The sequence below is a fragment of the Panicum hallii genome, chromosome 5 (genome assembly GCF_002211085.1).
Source record: "Panicum hallii strain FIL2 chromosome 5, PHallii_v3.1, whole genome shotgun sequence".
Taxonomy (NCBI): Eukaryota; Viridiplantae; Streptophyta; class Magnoliopsida; order Poales; family Poaceae; genus Panicum; species Panicum hallii.
Window position 1 is genome coordinate 29398564 of NC_038046.1, and position 6509 is coordinate 29405072.

Consider the following 6509-nt stretch of genomic DNA (forward strand, 5'->3'; position numbering starts at 1 on the left):
GAGAGAAGGAAATGGGCTGCCCTTTCTTTTCCTTTTCTTCTTTCCTTTTTCTTTTCTACACTCAAACATTCAAACAAAACTATTTGAATTCAAATAAGTTTGAATTCAGATCCTATAAACTCAACACAAGAAAAACAATGCTCCAGCATGAATGCACAAACATGTTGACCTTATAATTAATTTTATTTTCTTGTGTTATAATTTGCTTTAAATGCCACAAAAATTAGAGAAAACCCTGGAAAATTTATTTAAGCCCAAACAAATTCCTTAAAATTTAAGGAAATTACCTTAGGGTGTTACACACCTTAGCCTATACAAACTAATCCGCAAGCGCACGGATATCAATGTAACTTTCACCAGGAAGTTTACCTAGGATGTCGAATCCATGGAACGATAAGCACGACCAGACCTAGAACTATTCAACCGGACCCACCAGGGGAGATGAGGTAAGAGGGTAGAAGGCTTAGCTTCAGTTAGCCAACTCATTACCCAAACAACTTGCTATCTACTAACTTGATCTGCTTCGGCGGCTGGAAGAGTAAGGACTTCAGAAAGGAGTGAGAGGGGAGTCCAACGATAACCTGCTACTACTGCTATAAAAACACCCGAACATGGTGGACTACGAGGGACGGATAGAGCTGTCACCACCTGTCGCCTACCACACTGTTTCGTGGGGTGGAACACAACCTGAGGTAACTAACAAAGTCTAAGCACCACGACTAAAATATCGAGTCACTAACTTCCGCCTCATGTTAAGGCTAGAAGAAACCCCAAATGGATAGAACTTGCTAACCACGTAGATAAGGGATTCTGCGGATCAACAAAAGTAAATAAACAAATTACTGAAAATAAGAGAAGAACTAGCGAGACCCTAAAGATAAACAAGGAACTTACTTGACTAAGCTTTATTCCGCCGAGGTGGCTACAGAGTCGGAGTAGGACTGAGGGAACCCGGCACCTCTCCTAGCTTGGCTCTCACCCAAGCTCTCACCTCACTCTCTCCCTGTTCTACACTAAGGTAGAGTGACTAAACCAAGAATTCAACTTCTCTCCAAGGATGGTGTGTTGTGAATGGAGTTTTGGGCAGCTATTTATAGCTTCTCTCAAGGTCGGTACCCGCTGCTTAGCTTGTCTTGTAAGCAGGTATGATGGTTAACGTAGCTTGTACGCGAAGATGAACACGTGGCGTTGCAGGGCCAGGCCGGCCAGCCTAGGGATGCTGCCACGTGTCACCGCCTTTCTTGTGGACACCTTTGATCACTTCAAGAGGTCGGTAACAGTTGCGTCGCTTTGAGGCGTGGAAGTTAGAGGTCGGCTGGCCTGTCTCTAACTTGTCTCAGCCCTCTGATGCACCAACATGTTGATCAATGTGTGCAAATGCCTCAAGAAGGAGGTTTTGAGCCTGAAGACCTCAGTAGTCACTGCAAGTGGGCCCATCAATCCATTATTCAAGCATTTCGACCGTAGAATATTTTACTTGATGATTTATCGTCAAGCTTGATTGGATTTGTGTTTGAGGCCCTGTTGGTAAAGTTTGGCACGTGTTCGCCTTAGTGCTAGGCCGGCCGATCTAAGACCGGCCGACCGGCTTGGGTTTTCTCCTAATTTGGCCGAAATTTATATAGTAAGCTCCTGAAATCAAATAATCACTGAAACTAGTGGAATTCATTAGGATAAATAATTTAATCATAATTTTGACCATAAAAGTATGAAATCCAGGAAAATATTAGAGGTAAAAATCATGGAAATTGGCCGCCAACACTTTACAATGGTGTAATAAAATAAAAAAGAAAAAACGTTAAATAGAGAAAGAATGAACCAAGTCCATTTTGACCTAGATGGCCCAACTATTTCTAGCCGTCCATCGCCGATCCGATGGTCCTGATCGCGCTCCTAGTACGAGATCGGCTGCCCACCCCAGAACCTAGCTCCTCCGCATCCATTCCCCTATCTATCTCCCTCTCCTCCCCTTCTCCTCAGATCCATCCGCTCTCTCCCACCACAGACGACGCCTCTGTGGCTGCCGCTCCCTCCCCATCCTCCGTGGCCACCCCTCCGGCTAGTGCTCCGGCTGCGGCGGCTGCGGGGCCTCCGTGGCCACCCCTCCGGCTAGTGCTCCGGCTGCGGCGGCTGCGGGGCCAGCAGCGGCGAAAGGAGGGCGAGGCCCTTCGCGTGGATATCGGCGCCCTGCAGCCCCCCTAGCAGGTGCCGCGGCCTCCCGTCCCCACCTAGCAGGATGGGCATGGCGGCGGATCTGCTCCCCACCAAGCCGAGGCGCCTCTTGCTGCCCAACGCGGCGGTGCTCCCTCGCCGAGTGGGTGCGGCGACGGCCCCAACACTAGGTAGCCAGGCCGATCGTGCGACGCCGCGGCTGCCACGCCAGGCGTGCGAGGCTGCATCTGCCGCGCGGGGCCAGTGAGGCAGCAGCTTCCGCGCCAGGCGTGCGAGGCAGCAACCCATCGGCGCGCGCGTGGGGCAGGGCGCCTCTGCTCCCCACCGGCGCGCGTGGGGCGGGGCGCCTCTACTCCCCATCGGCGCACGTGGGGCGGGGCGCTGCTACTCCCCATCGGCCCGGGCTCCATCCGCCTTGACGCCGACTCCGTTCTGTCGTCTTTGACACAGTTTGAATCGGGCCCCTTAGTCCCTTACTTTCCCTCCCCCTCCCCTGCACCCCATCCGCTAGCACGCGAAGCTCACCGGCAAGGGCATGCTGCTGACGCAGGGGATGCACGGCCTAGGTAGTAGGATGGCGACCAGATTCGTCGACGGTGGCGCAGCTTGCGTCCGACCACACGGCACAGTTCTTCATCGCAAGCGACGAGAGGTTCCAGAGGCTGGTGGGGTCACTTGCAGGTGCGCTCACTTGCAGATGCAATGCTGCCTGAGGTATCTCCATCTCCACTTGATGCAAGGTCCATGGAAGTGTAGTATCAAGTGATTCTTTTCTTTTTCTTTTTGAAAGAACAGTATGAAGTGATTCATAGTTATAGACTTTAGTAATTCAGTTACCTGAACCATGATTTGCAAAACATTGCACTTGCATGATCATATACTGCAAGAAACACCTGTTCTGATTTTGTTTTCAGAGTTCAATCCAAATAGCATGATAAGTATAAAAAATCAAGTAGCATGAAGTACAACTTAATGGCTTGCTGAATCTTGAGTTCTTTCATTCTTTACATGGCTGATGAATGCCCATTCAATTGCTGAGTCACATGTCGCCTGCTGATAATATTTTGTGACTTGTGCTTTACAGGTTGAGGACAGGATGCAGGAAGGAGCAAGCACTTAGAAGAGATTGGTTGAGGATAAGATGCTAGTAACAAGCAAAAACAAGCAAAAACAAGAAGAGATAACTTATGTTGTGTCTTATTTTGTGTGCTTTGTACCGGATTCTGTCATTCTATGCGTGTTTGGTATGGTAGCTCAAAAATGATTTTGCTACCTATTTTTATTTTAGAATATTTATATTTTGGGCTGTTAAAATGGGCTTAGCCCTCATATTATATAATTGGATTGGCCTCCAAATTTATGGACTACATGAAAATAAAGTTCCTAACATGGGCTAAATTTATGGGCTACATGAAAATAAAGTTCCTAACATGGGCTGAGCCCATTAATATGGGTTGAGCCCATAAATAAATGGGCCTACAGCTAGGTTGCCACGTTATCATAAATGTGGCGATTCAATCTGTGACCCATATCTATCCTACGTGGCGATTTGCGATGTTTATTTTTATCACTAATTTTGGGATTAGGTTGGGCTAGCGGGTCTATTGTCACGTGGATTTGAAAGTTCTGTGACGTTTTTTAGCTCGTCATAAAACAAAAAATGGTTCTGTGATGAAAATTTTTTCATCATAGATAAAATTGTTATGTGATGTTTTTGGGCATTTTGTCATGGTGGTACAAACTTGATGCTCTGTTTTTTATGAAGAAAAATTGATCACAAATTCGTCATAGGACTTCGTTTGTAACGAATTTGGCCTTCATAGTGATGAAAGCTATTCGTTGCTGAAGCTTTGATTTCCACTAGTGTGGTGGAGTTTTTGCAGAGGAGGAGCCTGTTAACAATGGCATGGCCCAAGCTTAGGATATTGATGTTGAGGTTTTCATACCAAATGTTCAGATCATGCTAGATGAGATAACTGTTGATGCTCTGATGGACCAGCAGCATTACGAAGATGAGCATATGGAGGCGGCCCAGGCAATGATGGAAGGCCCTCTTCAGCTAGGCTTTATGCAGTTAGAAAAGCCCAAGTTAGGATCCTATTTTTTCTTCCTTTCACAGTCACCTCAAGAACAATGCTGAGGCAATAAGACTCTGGGCCCAGTTCCTAGCACCTGGTTCTGCACAGACCACTGCTTCTATCCCTAATATTTGGGCAAACTTCTTCACTGCCATGCTACTTAATCTTGCAAGTTTTTCTAACGGCAAAACATATGCTCTCCTCTTCAGCCTGGGACATCATTTCTGAGCAAACTCCTCATGGTGTGCAATTTGGTCTTCCAGACAAATGACCCAAGCTCCTAATAGCTTGCCTCAAGGATCCTGCTTGCACTTGAGAGCCTCATCAGTGTTAATGATTCTGACACACTTGAATCACCCAGTCCTGCCAAGACTCCAGACAGAAAAGGAAAAGGCAAAGGCCCGCTCAGAAATTACCTCTCCTGGCACACCTTTTGATCAGTTAACACAAAAGATCTTACCTTCCTCTGGCCCTTGGTCCAAAGCCCTGCTAGAACAGGCAGAACATGCCAAGCTTGCAAAGGTCCAAGAGGACCTTGGAAAAAGGAGAAGTCAGAGTCTGAAGAATGGTTTTAGAGAGCCACAATGCTCTAGAAAGGGTTGTCTGGGTTGTTCTGTCAACTCTCCTATCCTATCTCCTTTAGTTATTAGGAATCTGGGAGCCAGCTTCTGCAACTTAGATGAAGACAATCTTACTGATGCAGCCCTGAACAAGGTTTCAGCTCCTAGAGGGGAGAAACCAATCAAGAAGAAAACAATTGGTAAATTTGATGTAGATGCCAAACAGGAGAAAAGGAAGCCCAACAAGTGATGGTGACCTGATAGCCATGTGGCTGTCTCACATTCCAGCCCAAATTTGCATCTTCTCCTTTTGTTGTTTTAGCTGGGCCCTCTACCCATGGGTCTGTAATATTCTTGTGCCACATACCTTACTTTGCTGGACCTTTCTCCTCTCCTTTTGTGATGTCTACCTTCTATGTTGGATGCATTTGGATCGTGCATTTCAGTTCCCTTTTGCTACTATGTTGTTTAATGGATAGTACATCACTATTTAGACCTAGAAGATTCTGTGCTGGAATATTCATGGCTTAAACTCTAATTAAAAATGGGACTCGATGCGAGATAAAATTTCAGAAAGTAACTGTGATGTTATTTGGCTTCAAGAAACTAAGCGAGAAAACTTTGATATTCAATTTATCAGGAAGTTTTGCCCACCCAGTTTTGACAGCTTTGAGTTTTTGCCTTCTGTGGGTGCCTCTGGAGCTGTTCTTACTGTTTGGAAATCCCAGCTATTTCAAGGCCATTTGGCTTTTAGTAGTGAGTATAGCATTTCTATGGAATTCACATATAATCATAATGATGTCGACTGGGTTTTACTAATAGGTATGGGCCATGTACACCAACGGGCAAGCAACAGTTTACTCAGTGGCTAAAAAATATTCGGATGCCAGCAGAGGTGGATTGACTCATGGTGGGAGACTTTAACCTCATGAGAAAACCGGAAGACAAAAACAAGCCTGGGGGCGATGTCACTAAGATGTTCCTTTTCAATGAGGTCGTAAGTGCTTTGGGAGTAGTTGAGCTCCCTCTACATGGCAGGAAATATATGTGGACAAATAAGCAAGCTTCACCTCTCCTTGAGAGGCTTGACTAGTTTTTTACCTCTCAGTCCTGGACAAACAACTTCCCTGGCACCTTTGTCTCTCCACTCACTATGGAAACGTCAGACCATCTGCCTTGTCTCATATCGGTCAACACTTCAATCCATAAAGGTAGGGTTTTCATATTTGAAAATTACCTAATGGAGCATGATCATTTCATGGATATTGTCCAGCATGGTTGGTCTCTACCAACATATCAGATGGATGCTGATAAGCATATTACTGCAAAGTTCAAGAATCTCAGGAGGGTCATCAAAGCATGGCAAGCCCATCTCTCAAGTTTAAAGGCTAATATAGCTAATGTCAAACTAATCCTGTCTTTCTTGGGCATTCTAGAGGAATTTAGAGATGTTAGTTTTATGGAGTGGAACTTCAAAAGCCTATTGGAACAGAAGCTTCTATTTCTTCTAAGATAGCAGAAAATCTATTGGAATCAAAGAGGTACTATCAGATGGGTAACGTGTGGTGATGCAGGTACCAAATTTTTTCATGCTAATGACACCATCAGACATAGAAGGAATTTGATAACATCCCTAGAGGATTCCTTTGGTAATATGCAATTTGCTCATGAAGTGAAAGCCTCAATTCTGTGGGAGGCC

The 6509-nt window shown here is 45.6% G+C and overlaps 1 long non-coding RNA gene across 1 annotated transcript; it reads left to right on the forward strand.

The window, feature by feature from the left end:
- Positions 1-1967: 1967 nt before the first annotated feature.
- LOC112891494 lies at positions 1968-3539 on the forward strand. The gene is made up of 2 exons (XR_003228562.1): positions 1968-2886; positions 3257-3539. It is a non-coding gene; the product is annotated as an uncharacterized LOC112891494 (long non-coding RNA).
- Positions 3540-6509: the final 2970 nt, after the last annotated feature.